The sequence below is a fragment of the Nycticebus coucang genome, chromosome 14, assembly GCF_027406575.1.
Source record: "Nycticebus coucang isolate mNycCou1 chromosome 14, mNycCou1.pri, whole genome shotgun sequence".
In the NCBI taxonomy this organism is placed as follows: domain Eukaryota; kingdom Metazoa; phylum Chordata; class Mammalia; order Primates; family Lorisidae; genus Nycticebus; species Nycticebus coucang.
Window position 1 is genome coordinate 11,186,706 of NC_069793.1, and position 19,211 is coordinate 11,205,916.

Consider the following 19,211-nt stretch of genomic DNA (forward strand, 5'->3'; position numbering starts at 1 on the left):
CCCAACTGGGGAACACTGTAAGTGACAAATAAGAAGGGTGAGGACAGATACAGTATCAACAAAGCACAGCTGATTTTTCCAGCAGCATATATTTAGTGTTCAAATTGACAAAGAGAGATTGCTGTGTGAATAGAAGTGTCTTTGAAGACTCAGAGGTGGATCTAGAAGGCTGGTAGAAGTTTAACAGAAACAATTTGTTTTGTTTTTTGGCTAGAAGGCAAGGGAAAGAATACCATAGTTTCACAGTGGCCAGAATGCCAAAGGCAGGGGTCCTCAAACTATGGTCCGCAGGCCACATGTGGCCTGCCCAAGGACAGTTATCCAGCACGCTGGGTACTTTTGCCACAGCTGCCTGTCCTGCTTAGCAGCCAACTCGGCCCGGGCCACAGTGCGCATGTGTGGAATGTGCGCCAACTCTCCAACTCTGCTCCTTCTCTCAGTCTCTCCCTGCCCCTCCTTCTCTCTGTCTCTCGATTCCTCCTCTCAGTCTCTGGTGTAATCAGAGGAGTCACCAGGTTGCCTGTGCAGAGCCTGCTGCTGCTAAGGACCAACATAAGAACAAGTTAGGATTTATTTATTTATTTTTTGAAGTTAGGAGGTCTTTTTTTTTTTTTTTTTTGAAGTTAGAAGAGCCTTTTTTTTTTTTTTTGGCCGGGGCTGGGTTTGAACCCGCCACCTCCGGCATATGGGACCGGTGCCCTACTCCTTGAGCCACAGGCGCCGCGAGCCTTTTTTTTTTTTTTTTTTAAGTTGGTTAGTTGGTTGGGGGTGGTTTCTAGGGGGGTTGCATCACAGTGATAATGCAAATAGTCAGCACTCAGTGCTAATGCAAATTGTCAGTGCTCAGAGGTAATGCAAGTGGTCAGGGCTCAGTGGTAATGACACTTGTAAGTGCTCCGTGTTAATGCAAATTGTTAGCGCTCAGTATTAATGCAAATTGTCGGCAGTCAGTGTTATCGCAAATGGTCAACAGTCAGTGTTAATGTAAATGGTCAGTGCTCGGTGTTATCCCATGGGGGCCCCAAACTGGCGATCTGTCTAGGGCCCCATGGGAACTTAATCCAGCTCCGCAGACAGCTGAGGAGTAGGAAACCCAATTTAATTGACAGTAAGTGCATTTATATTCTGATTGCTATTCAGTTGTGTATGATATATGTTGTGTGCTATGTAAGCCCTGGTTCACACTGTTGTGATCTCTGAGCAGTGTGAGTTCAACCATACATTTGGAAGAAAAAAGGCATACGTGCCTTCTTTTTTCCTTCAGTGGAATCTGATCGCATGGGTGAGAAGACCCATGCGATCAGATTCCTGTACGAGTTCACAGATCGCAGTGCGGTTCGCACAGGGTAGTGTGAACTGGAAAGGTGGTAGAGCCGGTGGTACCGGCTCTGTAATTGTGTCTGTTCCCACACCACACCAGTGTGAGCCTGAGGTAAAAGTGGAGTTCCACCATATGGGTACTGGCGAGGCTGAAATGATGTGGACTGGGAAAGCTGCATTGATGGACACTGATCAGACTGTATTGATGGGCAGTGCAGTCTATATATCTCTGTGTGGGCAAAGTTATTGCTGGTATATTGTTTTTGGAGTGCTGGATATATATAGTGGTGTTTTATTAATAGCAATTTGGAATCCCTAGGAAACAATGATATCAAGAAAGAGAAAAATTGACTCGGAGTGTAGGATATTCAAAGAACAGTGGGCTTATGATTACTTTTTTGTGCAGTACAAGGAAAGAGCTGTGTGTTTGATACACCAGGATATAGTGTCTGTGTTCAAAGAAGACAATTTATGTCAACACTATCAAACTCAACATAAAGATAAATATGATTGTTTGGTTGGAGAAGTGAGAAAAGATAAAATATTAAAATTGAAATATACATTGACAACTCAGCAAAATACTTTTGTGAAGCAGAAACAGCTAAATACTTCATCACTGTGAGCAAGTTTTCAAGTTGCCAAGCTAATAGCGTGCACTGGCAGACCATTCGTGGAGGGAGAATTTGTTAAAGAATGCCTTCTTTTTTTTTTTTTTTTTTTTGGTTTTTAGCCTGGGCTAGGTTTGAACCCACCACTTCCAGCATATGGGACCGGTGCCCTACTCCTTGAGCCACAGGCGCTGCCCAAGAATGCCTTCTTTATGTTGCCAAAGGGATGTGTCCAGGGAAGGCCGATTTATTTAGTACAGTGAGTCTTTTAGGACCCTCAATTACACAAAGGATTGAAGAAGTAGGAGACAATTTGCATCAGCATTTGCAAAACTCCGCAAAAAACTTTCCTATTTTTCCTTGGCACTTGACAAAAGTAATGATGTTTGTGATTCTGCACAACTTCTAATTTTTATTCATGGGACGAATGACTATTTCAAAGTCACAGAAGAGCTTGCTGCACTGCAAAGCATCAAAGGAACAACTACAGGAGAGGATATGATGAAAAGGTTTGCCAAACTGTGAATAGTTTGGAGCTGGACTGGGCAAAACTAGCCAGTGTGACAACTGATGGTGCTCCTAGCATGGTGGGGTCTAAGAAAGGAGTAATTGCTTGCATTAACCAAGAGATGGACAAACATAACCATTCTCATCCAATAGCCATACACTGTCTCATCCACCACCAAGTGCTGTGTAGTAAATCACTGAAGTGGGACTCTGTTGTGAAAACTGTGGTATCTTGTGTTAACTTCATTAGAGGTAATGCACTAAACCACAGACAATTTCAGGAATTTCTGTCTGAGCTAAATGTTGCCTGTGATGTTCCATACCACACAGAAGTCCGTTGGCTGAGTTGACAGAGAGTTTTTAAACATTTCTATGACTTACTTCCACAAATTACAGCTTTTCTGCTTTCAAAAAACAAAGAAGTATCAGAGCTCAATGATGCAGAATGGAAATGGCACCTTGCCTTTCTGACAGATGTAACAGAGCTACAGAGCTACTCAACAGTTTCAATGTGCAACTTCAAGAAAAGGGGAAGCTCATCTGTGATATGCAATCACGTGTGAAAACATTTGAAGTAAAATTAGGCCTCCTCATCAAACAAGTGAAGGAGGAAAATTTCTGCCATCTCCCCACAACTCAAAATCTGTTAGCAGAAAATCCCTTGGTTGCATTCCCAAATAAAACATGTGTGGATTCACTGGAAAAGTTGCAAAAAGAGTTCCAATTTAGATTTAAAGAGCTTCATCTCCATGGAACTGGCTGAACTGCAGAATTGTGACTCTCTGAAAGATGCATTCAAGTCAAGCAGCCTTCCTAATTTCTATACATCTCTCCCCTCTGAGACATATCCTAATCTCAGGAACCATGCACTCAAAATGGCAACCATCTTTGGCAGCACTTTTTGTCTGTGAACAGACTTTTTCCAGAATGAAACATCTGAAATCTCCAACCAGATCTGGACTAACTGATGCACACTTGCATCACTTGTTACGACTAGCAGTGACAAGTGTGGAACTGGACATTGACCATCTCATTAGCCAAAAGCAGGCCCATAGTTCCCATTGAAATACTGGTAAGTTTGTTGATTTAACTTTACTTGTTCTTCATTTTAAATATTGTATTTGTTCCCATTTTGTTTTTTTACTTCAAAATAAGATATGTGCAGTGTGCATAGGAATTTGTTACTAGTTTGTTTTTTTTTTTGTTTTTTTTTTGTAGAGACAGAGTCTCACTTTATGGCCCTCAGTAGAGTGCCGTGGCCTCACACAGCTCACAGCAACCTCCAACTCCTGGGCTTAAGCGATTCTCTTGCCTCAGCCTCCCGAGTAGCTGGGACTACAGGCGCCCGCCACAACGCCCGGCTATTTTTTTGTTGCAGTTTGGCCGGGGCCGGGTTTGAACCCGTCACCCTCGGTATATGGGGCCGGCGCCTTACCGACTGAGCCACAGGTGCCGCCCTGTTTTTTTTTTTTTTTTAACTATAGTCCAGCCCTCCAATGGTCTAAGGGACAGTGAACTGGCCCCCCGTTTAAAAAGTTTGAGGACCCCTGTTATATGCCATCAAACTAAAAGCAAACTTCCAGGACTTTAATTAGAAAGCTGATATATCCATGAGTATTGCTAACCTAACCTCAAACAGAACAGAAATTAATTACATAGGCCAGAGCCGATTTTCATGACTTTTTATTTGAAACATTGCTGATTCTTTCTGTGTTTTCTTTTCCAGAAGTCAAAAAAAACCTTTTTCCATCTCCTGATGGAAGCTTAAAAAGAAGCCCCTTGCTCTATTTTGTGAAACCTGCATACATTCCACCTAGTGATTATGTTCTCCTGAAGACTTATAGGGAACATCCTGATGAACAACTGAAAGGAAAGTGGACTGGCCCCTGGGACATCCTGCTTGCCACCCACACCACAGTCAAGTTGGCTAGATTACATCACTCCAGCATCAAGCCTTAATCCCCCGGGAAAACCAGTGAACTCAAGCTGGACCAATGGACTGCAGAACTATACAGAGGGGATGGTTAAGAGCTTCAGTCGTCAGGATGGGAAGTGTATTATTCTCTGGCATCTTTGTGTATTATTGTATTTAGTGTGCCCCCGTCAGGCTAGGACAATCATGACACAGCTGGTATGGTCGTTTTAAGGCCTACATAACCTTCATTTCCTGTCTCCCATTCTCATTGTTTTGTAAATTTAGCTCCCACCCTAAAGATGCCCATCTTGAGTAATTTCAGGAGAATTCAGGAGATTAACTTTTGAATTGGAATGTTTTAGTCATGAGTTATGCCAATTATTGTGTTTAAGATAAAGATTAACATGGATTTTTATTGAACTTTCATGTATAAAACTGGTTTTGGGAATGGAAGACCAGAAGTCTTAGCGAGGCTACTCTCACTGTTCTCCAAATCACTGGCCTTCTGACAAAGTTTGGTGCACCTGTCATTCTCTCAGCATATTGGCTGACACCCTCTCCATCCAGTAACAGTGCCAACAATTAACTGGTTATGATCCACACATTATCATGCCCAGAGTAGATAGAGTTTTATTCACAGCTGGGAACCACAGCTGGGAACCACAGTGAATTGTCGAAAAATAACCCTTACAGATTTTATTGGAAAATTACAATTTACAAACCCTCCTCTCTAAGATATATAAGGACACTAACTGCTCCTTTTAACTCAATTTAATTCCATCTCTCATCTACCTATAAAAGATGCCCTTACTGTATTTATTGATGGATCTGGAAAAAAATGGCAAGGGAGTAGCTACATGGAAACATTCAAATAATTGGGAACATTGTATTACTACTGACCATTCCACCACACAACGCGCAGAACTTGCTGCTGCCATTTTAGCGTTATATTTGTTCTCTTTACAACCTTTAAATACAGTGATACCTTGGAATCCAAACTTAATCCATTCCAGAACCCTGTTTGAACTCCCAATCACTTGAGTTCCAAGACAGTTTTTCCCCTTAAAAACAATAGAAACTGGATTAATCTGTTCCTGAGTCCCACAAACTCGAATTTTCAAAATGATTTTAACAGTAGATACACTGGATTTTAAGGTAAAATATTAACTAATAGTTGAATTAAAAATATGAATTAATAAAATAAAAAGTATAAAAGCCTAAAAATAGGCTTGGCGTCTATAGCACAGTGGTTACGGCGCCAGCCACATGCACCAAGGCTATTGGGTTCGAACGCAGCCCGGACCAGCTGAACAATGACAACTGCAACAGAAAAAATAGCCAGGTGTTGGCTCTGGCACCTGTAGCTCAGCGGGTAGGGTGCCAGCCACATACACCAGAGCTGGTGGGTTCAAACCCAGCCCAGGCCTGCCAAACAATAATGATAACTACAACCAAAAAATAGCCAGGCGTTGTGGTGGGTGCCTGTAGTCCCAACTACTCGGGAGGCTGAGGCAAGAGAATGGCTTAAGCCCAGGAGTTTGAGATTCCTGTGAGCTGTGACTCCATAGCACTCAAGGGCAACATAATTAAACTCTTAAAAAACAAAAAAAATCTATTGGGTGGCGCCTGTGGCTCAAGGAGTAGGGCACCAGCCCCATATGCCAGATGTGGTGGGTTCAAACCTGCCCCCAGCCAAAACTGCAAAAAAAAAAAAAACCTAAAAATATAAAGGTCTATTGCATCACAATTGAACACTTGGTTCAAACCATACCCCTCACTGTTCACGAACACCTTTACAAATTTTTCTGCTGCTTCCGAATTAGAACTGGCAGCCTCGCCAAGCATAACAACACTGGATCACAGTCCTTTTCTTAAAGTTCTCAAACCACCACCTACTGCAGTAGTTCTCAACCTTCCTAATGCCGCGACCCTTTAATACAGTTCCTGTGGGTTGCGAGCACAGGTTGAGAACTGCTGCCCTACTGGCTTTAAATTCCTTTTGAGCACTAATATCAGTCATGCCTTTCATAAATCAGCTTGGAGGACCTTGGCTTTCTCACAAATTATCTTCTCAGAGGTCACATCACCAGCCAGCTGTTTTTCATTAATCCAGGAGTTTTTCCCTCTCTTCCATACTTTTCAACCTCCTAGAGATCAGCGTTGTAACCCCTTTTGCCACATCAGCTGCTTTGATAGCTTATTTTTCAAAATCGTATAGTCAATTTAGGCATCCTGAACACATGTACTCCCTTCATGCTTAGCAATAAGATCTTTCTTTTTTTTTTTCCTGTAGAGACAGTCTCACTTTACCGCCTTCAGGTAGAGTGCCATGATGTCACAGGACTTACAGCAACCTCTAGCTCTTGGGCTCCCGCAATTCTCCTGCCTCAGCCTCCCAAGGAGCTGGGACTACAGGCGCCCGCCACAACACCCAGCTATTTTTTTGTTGCAGTTTGGCCAGGGCTGGGTTTGAACCCGCCACCCTCGGTATATGGGGCCGGCCCCCTATTCACTGAGCCACAGGCGCCACCAAGATCTTTCTTAATGGGCGGTGCCTGTGGCTCAGCGGGCAGGGCGCCGGCTCCATATGCTGAGGGTGGCGGGTTCAAACCCAGCCCTCGCCAAACCGCAACAAAAAAATAGCCAGGCGTTGTGGTTGGCGCCTGTAGTCCCAGCTTTTGGGAGACCGAAGAGAATCTCGTAAGCACAGGAGTTGGAGGTTGCTGTGAGCTGTGTGATGCCACAGCACTGTACCGAGGGCGATAGAGTAAGACTCTGTCTCTACAAAAAAAAAAAAGATCTTTCTTAACTTCAATTGTTCTAACAGCTTTCCTCTTACTCTTATTTTACTCACTAAACTTTTTAGGACTCATGGCTAATACACTTAGTTATTATATGGAAAAATAACGTAAGACAGGCACCGAAGCATAAAATTAGCAAAAATCACAAGAGATGTTTTCACTACAGCTGCCAACAATGAACTGAATGACAAAGCGCACGGACCACCCAAGCGCTGGGGAAACATATGCACAAAACAACACGAACAACCTGCTGGGCATTTGGATTCCAAAGCAGGGTCAGAATTCCGGGCAAAAATGTTCTCAAATTTTTCATTTGGATTCCAAGTTATTCAAGTTCTTAGGCATTGGGATTTTGGGGGCAATACTGTGTTGTGGCAGAGTCTGCATATAGTCTATACATCTGAATTTATTACTGATGCACTCATTCATCAAACTTCTGACAAAAACGTAATGTGACCTTTTCTTTTCCTTTCAAAACCTTTTATTAAAAATAAAGCACCTTTTGGGCAGCGCCTGTGGCTCAGTTGGAGGGCACCGGCCCCATATACCGAGGGTGGCGGGTTCAAACCTGGCCCCGGCTGAACTGCAACCAAAAAATAGCCAGGCATTGTGGCGGGCACCTGTAGTCCCAGCTACTCAGGAGGCTGAGGCAAGATAATCGCCTAAACCCAAAAGCTGGAGGTTGCTGTGAGCTGTGTGAGGCCATGGCACTCTACTGAGGGCCATAACGTGAGACTCTGTCTCTACAAAAAAAAAACAAATAAATAAAGCACCTTTTATTCATTGCCCACATCTGTTCTCATTCCAGTCTCTCTGGTTCTATGACAGAAAGTAACAATCAAGCACATTATTTTGGAGACAAGAGTCTCACTTTGTCACCCTCGGTAGAGTGCTGTGGTGTCACAGCTCACAGCAACCTTCAGCTCTTGGACTTAGCCGATTCTCTTGCCCCAACCTTCCGAGTAAATGGGACTACAGGCTCCCGCCACAATGCCCGGCTATGTTTTTTTTTGTTGTTGTTGCAGTTTGGCCGGGGCCAGGTTCAAACCTGACACCCTCAGTATATGGGGCTGGCGCCCTACTCACTGAGCCACAAGCACTGCCCAATCAAGCAGATTCTTTAGTTTTTTTTTTTTTTTTTTTTTTAATATCTTTTTTTTTTTTTTTTTTTTTTTTTTTTGGCCGGGGCTGGGCTTGAACCTGCCACCTCCGGCATATGGGACCGGCGCCCTACCCGTTGAGCCACAGGCGCCGCCCAGATTCTTTAGTTTTATTTAATGCTACTAGGCTGCTATCCAGTCTCACCAATTTTTCCACCAAGGAGCCCAAGCCTTAATTTGGTCTTTTCCAATTAAACTCTCCCAAGTTCAAGACATTGTCCGAGCCTTCCCAGAATGCCAACAGACATCTACACCTTTTCCCATAGCAATTAACCCCCATGGTTTACAAGCTAATGCCCTTTGGCAAATAAATATTACGTATTTCCCTCCCTTTGGAAAACCTAGATATAGTCATGTTTGTGTTGATACCTATTCTGGCATGATTCATGTCACTTACCAAACAGGAGAAACTGCTGAACACACCAAACTTCATATATTATTAACGGTTGCTACTTTAGGACTCCCTCAACAAATAAAAACAGACCATGGCCCAGCTTATGCTTTGCACTCTTATTTTGCCAACAGTGGCAAATTAAACATGTAACTGGTATCCCCCATGATCCCCCAGGCCAAGCCATCATAGAACATTCTTATTCACTTCTTTTTTTTTTTTTTGTAGAGACAGAGTGTCACTGTACCACCCTCGGGTAGAGTGCCGTGGCGTCACACGGCTCACAGCAACCTCTAACTCTTGGGCTTACACGATTCTCTTGCCTCAGCCTCCCGAGCAGCTGCGACTACAGGCGCGTGCCACAACACCTGGCTAGTTTTCTGTTGCAGTTTGGCCGCGGCTGGGTTTGAACCCACCACCCTCGGCATATAGGGCCGGCGCCCTACTCATTGAGCCACAGGCGCCGCCCACATTCTTATTCACTTTTAAAGTGCCAATTAATAAACAAAAAAGGGGGGTATGGAGGATAAGCTTATACCACAAGAACAATTACATGAAGTCCTCTTTACTCTGAAATGTTTTTTTTTTGTTTTTATTTATTTATTTATTTACTTATTTTGAGATAGTGTCTCACTATGTCACCCCGGGTAGAGCTCTGTGGCATCACAGCTCACAGCAACCTCAAACTCTGGGCTTAGACGATTCTCTTACCTCAGCCTCCCAAGTAGCTGGGACTACGGACGCCCACCACAACGCCTGGCTATTTTGTTGTTGTTGTTGTTGTTGTTCTTGTCATCGTTGTTTAGCAGGCCCTGGCTGGTTCCAACCAGCCCTGGTGTATGTGGCCGGTGCCCTACCCACTGAGCTACAGGTGCCGCTTTACTCTTAATTTTTTTAAATTGCTATAAAGAAGGCATTACCATTGCCTGAAAAGACCCTGGAAGAGGTTCTTCATAAAGAAACTCTGGGAGGCCCTCAGTGGTTAGGGCCAGTACCATTGTTAACCTGGGGGAGGTGGTATGCTGCAGTTTTATCCCCAGCAGGTCCTTTGTGGGTCCCAGCCCACCTTGTCAAACTATTACCATGCTTTGGCATCAGCCAAAGAGGAATCTGATAAGAGTCAAAAGGAGAGACCCTCCCAAATTGGATGTCCTACCTAGGAAAGGTGAATGGGTCAACCCCCACCCTTCTGACAGATGCCCCACCCAGGAAAAGGAATGTACCAACTCCCACCCTTCCAACCTTTAAAACCCCCATCCACCATTACCCACGTGCAGATTTCCTTCTCAAACTCAGCTCCTAGGGTGGAAATAAAAGCTGATGTTGCCCACACAGAACATGGATTCCGTTTTCCTTTTGTTTTGCATTTCAGAAACCAAGCCAGAATTTAGCTTTAGAACATCTTGTCAGCCTCTTGTTACAGTGTTAGGAATAGGCATTTTTTTGTAAATCTGACAAATCCCCAGTTATCAATTGACATTTGCAAATTAACTCATTAGTCAATATTCATCCCCCTCCTTCCCTTAATTTGAAGTTTCTCTGTGGTTTGAAAGCTCAGGGCTGTGGGAGTGGCTGCCTCCAGGATCCTAGAAGTTAGCTGTGTGGTGAATCTCTCCCTAAGCTAAGGTTGAACTTAGAATCTCAGTAAGAGACAAATGGGGTATAGAGAACTGGAAACATTGTCCTTTTTCTAGTCCAGCAATGCTGGAGGCTGAAGCACAGGAGACAGACGTAGTGTCTGTATGGGGAGCTGCCTGTCAAAGGCGGTGCCAAGCATAGCTCTGGCCCTAGGCCCCAGCAGCACCACCAAATCACCCCATGATCTGGGCACGTCCCCTAATCACCTACATTCTCTGAGCCCATTTCCTTATCACTCAACTGGGACAGTAATATCTGTGTGTCAGTGTTTTTCCCTATTCTCTCACTCAACAAGAATCAACACAGATTTTTCTGTGATATAATACATGAGGCTTTTTTTTCCTCACTCACCAAACAAGCAATCAGCTGTGCAGTGGCCACGAGCAGCGTGTCCTCCAGTTTAATTCTGACATTATCTACCTACAGATAGCATCAGATCCCATAGGTTGAGGGCTCAGTCCCCAAGACTGTACTCATCCCTTCAGATACAGCCACAAGTCAGGGCCTCCAGAAGTTCGGACTGGCTTCAAGTTGGGGATCCCGCAATCCCCTCTTTAGGTTTGATTAACTTACTAGAGTGGCTCACAGAATACAGGGAAACAGTCACCCGTTTGCTATAAAGGCTGTTCCAAAGGGTACAGATGAAGAGCATGTGTACACACACATGCGCAGGGAGGGGTGGGGAAGGGGCGCAGCTTCCATGCCCTCCCCAGGCCCACAGCCCTGCAGGCACCTCCACATGCTCAGCTGCCTTGGAAGCTCTAAAGACACTGTCCTCTGTGGCGTTTTGCAAAGACTTCATTGCGTAGGCATGATTGACAGCCACATAGAAATGTGATTGAATTAAACAGGTACTACGTAATCGAGATGGCCAACCCGGCAAGGCCCATCTCTGCAGGTTCTTCCGGGCCTCTCTGTGCCGCATTCCATCCTCTGGGGTATGCACAAGGTCCCTTCTGAAATGGGGTCTTGTGACCTACAATCAGACAAGGTAGGTCAGGTAACTCCCTTACTGCCAGCTCCAAAACAGAAAGGGGGAGAAGATTCCTGCCTTGGGGAGAAGGAGCAGGTGAAAGGAGGGCAGGAGAAGGGCAGAGAGAGGTGCTGTTTACTGAGGCTTTTGTGAGGCCTAAAGTACTCCAGCATTATAACAAAAGGCAGTAATGGGCGGCGCCTGTGGCTCAGTGAGCAGGGCGCCGGCCCCATATACCAAGGGTGGCAGGTTCAAACCCAGCCCCGGCCACAGCTGCAACAAAAAAATAGCCAGGCGTTGTGGCGGCGCCTGTAGTCCCTCCCACTTGGGAGGCTGAGGCAAGAGAATCGCCTAAGCCCAAGAGCTGGAGGTTGCTGTGAGCTGTGATGCCATAGCACTCCACCGAGGGCAACAAAGTGAGACTCTGTCTCTTGAAAAAAAAAGACTGTAATAAGGGCCATGAGCACTTTGAATCAGAAACCGTGGACAAAAACCAATAAAGAGACACCATTATATCATACACGTGTTCTCAAAAGTATAGTAAAACAGCTGGAATTTTCCTACTTGAGAACCATAGTCATGCTTCAGAGAGTACCAACAATGCCCAGTATTGCTAACCCTGCACATAATATACACCCCAGCAATTCTGCTCTTGGCCTGACCTTCCAACAGAGGTTCTAGGTGTGAGCTGGGTACCCCGGCTGGATATTAGAGACACATGGGGGAGTTTTATGTTTGTATTTTAAATCTGGTGCTTCAGGTCCACCCTCTCAATTTTGATTTCATCCATTCCAGACTATTCTAATGTGTGCCCTGCCCCAGAGAAATTACTTATATAGACAAGGAAACATTCACCTTGCAGCAAATACATAAATAAAATAAAGGTGAATTAAGCATATAAATGTAAAAAGCAAATCTTTTAAAGTCTTGCCAAAATATAGATGACTATCTATGACCTTGAGATACAGAAAGTTACCTTAAGATTCAAATTGCATAGGCTTGGCGCCTGTGGCTCAAGTGGCTAAGGCGCCAGCCACATACACCTAAGCTGGCAGGTTCAAATCCAGCCCAGGCCCGCCAAACAACAATGACGGCTGCAACCAAAAAATAGCCGGGCATTATGGCAGGTGCCTGTAGTCCCAGCTACTTGGGAGGCAGAGGCAGGACAATCGCTTGAGCCCAGGAGTTAGAGGTTGCTGTGAGCTGTAATGCCACAGCACTCTATCCAGGGCGTCTCAACAAAAAAAAAAAAAAAGAAAGAAAGAAAAGATTCAAATTGCATAAACAATAAAAGCAAAAATTGATATATTTGACTCTGAAATATAAAAATCCTGTATTTCTAAAGACAAGCCACAGACTGAGAGAAGTGATTTGGGCATCATATAACTAAACAAAGTATAATGGTCGGACTATTAAAAGAATTCAGGCTAGCCGAAGTGGCTCACACCTAGAATCCCAGTGGTTTGGGAGGCAAAGATGGGAGGATTGCTTAAGGCCAGGAGTTCAAGACCACCCTGGGAAACATGGTAAGACCCTTTCTCTACCATAAATAAAATATTAATAAGTTATCTGGGTGTAGTGGTGCATGCCTGTAGTCCTAGCTACTTGAGACTTGAGCCCAGGCATTCAAAGTTATTGTACGCTGTGATTTCACCACTGCACTCCAGCCTAGATGACAAAGCAAGACCCTGTGTCAAAAAAAGAGAAAATTCAAATATGAACTAATTATTATTATTTTATTATAAGGAGAATAGATGTAAAATGGGCATAGTTACACAATGAACTTTTCACTAGTAAAAATGAATCAACTAGAAGTACATGTATTTTTTTTTTTTTTGGCCAGGGCTGGGTTTGAACCCACCACCTCTGGCATATGGGACTGGTGCCCTACTCCTTGAGCCACAGGCGCCACCCAGAAGTACATGTATTAACATGAATAATTCTTTTTTTTTCTTGAGACAGTCTCGAACTGTCACCCGGGGTAGAGTACTGTGACATCACAGCTCACAGCAACCTCAAACTCTTGGGCTCAAGTGATTCTTTCGCCTCAGCCTCTCAACTAGCTGGGACTATTATTTTTTGTTGCAGTTGTCATTGTTGTTTTAGCTGGCCTGAGCCGGGTTCGAACCTACCAGCCTGGGTGTATGTGGCCAGCACCCTTCCCACTGAGCTACAGGCGCTGCCTAACATGAAACATTCTTTTTTTTTTTTTGAGACAGAGTTTTACTTTGTCGCCCTCAGTAGAGTGCTGTAGCGTCACAGCTCACAGCAACCTCCAACTCCTGGGCTTAGGCGATCCTCCTGCCTCAGCCTCCCGAGTAGCTGGGACTACAGGCGCCTGCCACAACATCCGGCTGTTTTTGTTGCAGTTTGGCTGGGGCCGGGTTTGAACCCACCACCCTCGGTATATGGGGCCGGCGCCCTACCCACAGAGCTACAGGCACCACCTAACATGAATAATTCTTAAACACAATGTTGATCAATAAAAGTAAGACCTGCAGAATGATACAGTGTGACACCAATTTTTTTAAATTGAAATACAGGCTCAGCGCTCATAGCACAGTGGTTACGGAGCCAGCCACATACACTGAGGCTGGTGGGATCAAACCTGGCCAGGGCCAGCTAAACAACGACAACTGCAACAAAAAATTGCCAGGCGTTGTGGCAGGCACCTGTAGTCCCAGATACTTGGGAGGCTGAGGCAGGAGAATCACTTAGCCCAAGAGTTTGAGGTTGCTGTGAGCTGTGACGCAATGGCACTCTACCCAGGGCAACATACTGAGACTCTATCTCAAAAAAAAAATTGAAATACAAATCCATGCTATATGTGTTTATGGATACATATATAGTTTTCCCAAGTGTGAAAATGAAGTGGGTCTGCAAAACACTATCCTGAATTTTATTTTTACGTCCAAGAAGAAAGAGGGAAAAATCTAAAAGTTTGCTGAAGCATCGTTTGATGGAGGAATAATCCTCTAGAACTAATTTTTAGATTTTTTCAATATTTAAATAACGTTTCAAATAATGATTGAATAGTGCAGATAACAATACAACAGGCTCAGGTGGCACCTGTGGCTAAGTGTCACTTTAAAGAGAATGAAAGGGACCCTGTAGAGAAAACAAGAGACGAAGTCATTAGTTCACCGTAAGTATTGTAAACACTATGGTTTTAACTTTTGACATGTGCCCATTTGGGGGCGCCAGAGTACAGCACAGAACAGCCGAGCCCAGGTTCTCCCCAGGAAACGGAACAGTCTGTTCACCTGCTGGTTAATCAAACCACCATGGTGGTTTGTTTTCTTACCGGACTCTCCTACAAAAGTTACCTCCCCCAAAAGGCTATCTCGACAGTTGAGTTACCTGCTTGCCTTCAGAGTTCTTGACCGCAGATAATAAAATTTATCCTTGAGTTAACCTGTGTGTACTACGTAGACAACCTCTCACTGTTAAAACGGGGCTCCTGTTCTTGATGAGCCCTGTAGCGAGTGATGCACCCGGATGCTCCACCCTGAGACACGGAGATGAAGAAGGTGCGGTCCTTGCTCCCCAGGAGCTTACGGCAGAGTGAAGACTTCAAAGCACGTACAGATACCATAAGAAAGACACCAGAGAAAGGGAGATGTCATCTCCAGAGACAGCTCCAGGACAAAGGTGACATTCGGCCCAGAAGCTGAGCCTTCATATAATGGTTAAGCTTTCAGGGGAAGATACCCCACGTGTAGAAACAGAAAGATACAAAAAAGCTGTGGCCGGGGGCTCACACCGAAGCGGATGGATTGCCAGAGCTCAAGAGTTGGGAGACCAGCCTGAGCAAGCGTGAGACCCTATCTTTACTAAAACTGAAAAACAGAAGCAAGAGGATGGCTTGAGCCCTTGAGTTTGAGGTGACCATGAGCTATGATGCCGCAGCACTCTACCAAGGGATAGAGAGACTCTGTCTCAAAAAAAAAAAAACAAAAAAGAAAGAAAGAGGGAGAAGAGAGGGGGAGGGAGGGAAGGATGGGAAGGAGAGAGAGAAGAGTAGTGGGTTTTAATTCACAAGACCTGTCTGAGTAAACTTGGGCAAGCCACTTCCTTTTCTCTCAGTAAGAGATCTGCAGAGCTGGCACCAGAGACGCAGAATCTTTGTTAAATCTTCCTATTTTAGTTACAAACTAATAAATGTTAATCTTCAAATAAAGATTAGAAAATCCAAAAAGAGAATTAAAATATACCTGGTCCTTTCGCTTGTAAACATTTCCTGGTGTTTTTCCTAACTGCCCTCATTTTAATGTACAAAATGAGACTATATTGAATATACACATTTATATTCTGTTATTGAACTTAGCATTGTGTTGTGGTTACTTTCTCAAGTCAATGCATATGATTTTGTCTGTTCTGCTTTCTTTTTCTTCAAAGATACACTTATACATGCATATAAATTGAGTCAATAAGGAGTTCTGCACAGCTTCTTATTTTAAAAAGTCACTCTTATATTTTGGTTCCCAAATCAAAACTTGAAACATTTTAGTGAGTTCTTTTTGGGGTTTACTTCCCTCCATATCTTAAAATACCATATGGAACTCAATTATTGCTGCTTCCTGGTATGTGACTGTAGACATCACCTATTGATTACTCACTCTGGGAAGTGGGGGTTAACCCTCCCCCCAACCCCTGCCATTCAGCCCCTCCTTGCCCCTGTTCACAGGTGACAGGCATCCAATACTGGTCTTATTTTTTATTTTTTTGCTTTGTTTTCTCCATACCTATCTCATTTTTTCCTCCAAATCTTCCCTGGTTGTATTAAACCCCTCTCTGCACATTTAAGCACAATAGGTATATGATGTTGTTGGGGTGTTTTTCCCAGAACCATCTAACTCCCAAATAGACATGTTGTTTTTGTCCTGAGATCAGCCTTGACCATCACCCTGAGGACTTCCCTCCCTTTTCTGTTGTGTGTCTAGTCTGGATTCCTGGATTTCATGGCTTTCTCTTCCTTGGTTTACTCCTTCATTTTTGTGGATTGCATCCTGTAGAAGCCTTCTGGAAATGGATGCTAGGCAACTAAAGTTTGAAACCTTTGTATGGCTTTTAATGGCTTTCATTGAGCTCTCATGTTTGACTGCTGATCTGGCTAGGAACTGAATTCTAGGTGGGAAGTCATTTTCTCACAGATCTTTTGAAGGGCTTACTCCATTGTTCTCCAAGATCTGGTTTTTGTTGCTTTACATCTGGTCTATTTTTTTCCTCAGTAGAACCTCTTGGAGCTTCTCTTTGTCCCTACTACTCTGAGGTCTCATCGTGATGTCTGTGCTCTGGTTCTGCTTTTCTCCATTAAACTGGTCACTTCATGGGCCCTTTTATTCAGCAACATCGCATCATCAGTTCTGGAAATTTTTCCTGAGGTATTTGTCTGATGATTTCTACCCTCCATTCTTTTGGTTCTTTTTGGATACACAGATCTTGGGCTTCCTGGCTAGTGACCTGGTTTTCTTCTCAAAAAATGTCCTAGCTCTGTGGCTTTTTTTCTTCTTTCTGGGGGATACCCTCAATTTTATCTTCCAACCCCTCTTTTAAGTTTCTAATTTTCTACTGTTAACCTGAACAGCCATTTCATGCCTTGCTGCTCAGATCCTAAGGCCAATGAGCCTACATGCCAACATCTGGAAATTGTTTATCCACTTCCAAGGTCTACTGTTACAGATAAGTTGGGGAACTGGATTCCATGGTACTAATCAAAGACCCAAGGCACTCTGTATACCCAGTGAAGCATTGACTAACTATAAATTTAGTCTAGGATAAAAATGTTTTGAAGATTAATCACTTTAATATAGATAGGAAGAGATGATGTAACTTTGTAACCTATGAGGAGGAATCTTTACTATATACTATGATGAGTAACAATATTGCTGATATTTACTTTTACTGTGAAAAGTAACAACAGATAAGAGGAGGGAAGAACAGTTCTTTGGGGGACATATCCCCACTTCTCTCCAGAATTACTGGCTTTTCTATAAATAAAAGTGAAACTATTGATCCTTCATTCACTTCTTTGTTGATTGGCTTGGGTGACAGATAGATGGACTCCTTGGTCCGGCAACAGTTTTACTATTATATTTCATTATATGTTCAACCTTATATCATGTCATCTATTTAGCATACTATATTTCTGAGAACTTTATTTTGCTATCTTGTCCCTTTTGGGTTTTTTGTTTTGTTGTTGAGATGAAGTCTCACTCTTTTGCCTGGTCTAGAATGCAGTGGTGTCAGCCTAGCTCGCATTAGGCTCAAACTGCTGGTCTCAAGCAATCCTCCAAGCTCAGCCTCCTGTGACGAGAGGGGCCTGCCACAATACCAGGTTAATTTTTTTTATTTTTGGTAGAGGCAGAATCTCATTCTGGCTTAGGCTGGTCTCGAACTCCTGAGCTCGAACAATCCTCTTACCTTGGCCTCCCAGATAGAGTGCCAAGATTATATGGAAAAATGAGCCAGCATCCCTGGCCTTATTTTTACCCCATGAATGTAATACTTTCTCCTGTCTCTTCTTTTCACGCTTCCTGTCTTGTCATTGATTCCTGCAAGTTGCTTTTTTCCTGTTTTTTGTTTGTCTTGCCTCTGTCTTTCATCTCCCAGGACTTCTTGAAATAGCTCACAATCCTTGGCTCTTAGTTAAAACACAAAACATAGGCACATTAAAATGTCGTTTATTTGAGCAGACGGTGATTCATAAATTGGAGAGCTCCAAGCTGCAAATGGTTCAGGGTTCTCGGGGGTGGGGGACATGAGGGGAAAACTTTCATAAAGTACACCTGGCAACAGGAAAAGAAAATACCTGAATGGTTAAAGTGGAGCAGGCACCTTCAAGTCCCTAAGTAGAGGTTAGTTGGCAGTTTCTGATTGGTAAGGCGTAAGTTTCATTTTCCTAAGACATGGCCCTTCACACTGAACTGGGTTTTGGTTCACTTACACAGGCACTGAGGGCTCTAGAGCCAGCTCAGTCATACGGACTCTCAATTCTCTTAACACTATAAAGAGTAAAACACCAAAGTGCTGATTGGCAGCTCAGGACTTACAGATGAGGCTGCTCTAGCCTCGGCTGAGTGGGGGGTGATCTGAGCCTCTTCTTTGCTCTTTCTGGAGAGCATAAGCCCAGCCCCAGCAGTCTGAGAGCTGAGTGAGAAAAAGGCGGGGGGGTCCCAACTGTCAGATCTAAATCCCTCACTTAGTCCACCACGACCCTGCCCTGGATAGTTGCTGGCGTGGCCCAGTTCAAGACTCTGTGTTTACCAACTGCAGAGAATAAATCGCCAGATTTCAGCTGGGGTGGAGAAAAGGGCAGTTGCTTACCTGCTTAGAACAGAGGAGGGGATCCAGGGATCCTAATACATTGTAAACAGACTTTGCAGCTGCTCTTTCTGTTTCATCTTGTTCTGTTTTTTTCTGTTTTTTTTTTACTAACCAATGTATCTTCTCCAAAGACTTGCATGAAATAATCAAGAGATCTCCCATAACATGAGATACTGTATAAGAATGTAAGTATTATATACGGTGACTCGCTCTTTTCTAAGGAATACTATTTAGAGGGGGAAGGAGGGGGAAACCCTCTCCTTACATTCAAAGAAGTACAAAATGTAAAATACAATGAGATATAGCTTTACTACCACTACAATGGCTAAAAGCAAACGAACTGATAATTCCCAGTGTTGACAAGGATATGAAACAATTAGAAAATTTGCATGCTGCTGGTGGGGCTGCAAAATGATGCAATTGGGCAGCGCCTGTGGCTCAGCGAATAGGGTGCTGGCCCCATATACTGAGGGTGGCAAGTTCAAACTCGGCCCCGGCCAAACTGCAACAAAAAATAGCCGGGCGTTGTGGCGGGCGCCTGTAGTCCCAGCTGCTCGGGAGGCTGAGGCAAG

General features: G+C 43.9%; 1 long non-coding RNA gene across 1 annotated transcript; it reads left to right on the forward strand.

Annotated features, from left to right (window-relative positions):
• Window positions 1-704: 704 nt before the first annotated feature.
• Window positions 705-4,759, forward strand: LOC128565678 (uncharacterized). The gene is made up of 2 exons (XR_008374312.1): window positions 705-3,507; window positions 4,162-4,759. It is a non-coding gene; the product is annotated as an uncharacterized LOC128565678 (long non-coding RNA).
• Window positions 4,760-19,211: the final 14,452 nt, after the last annotated feature.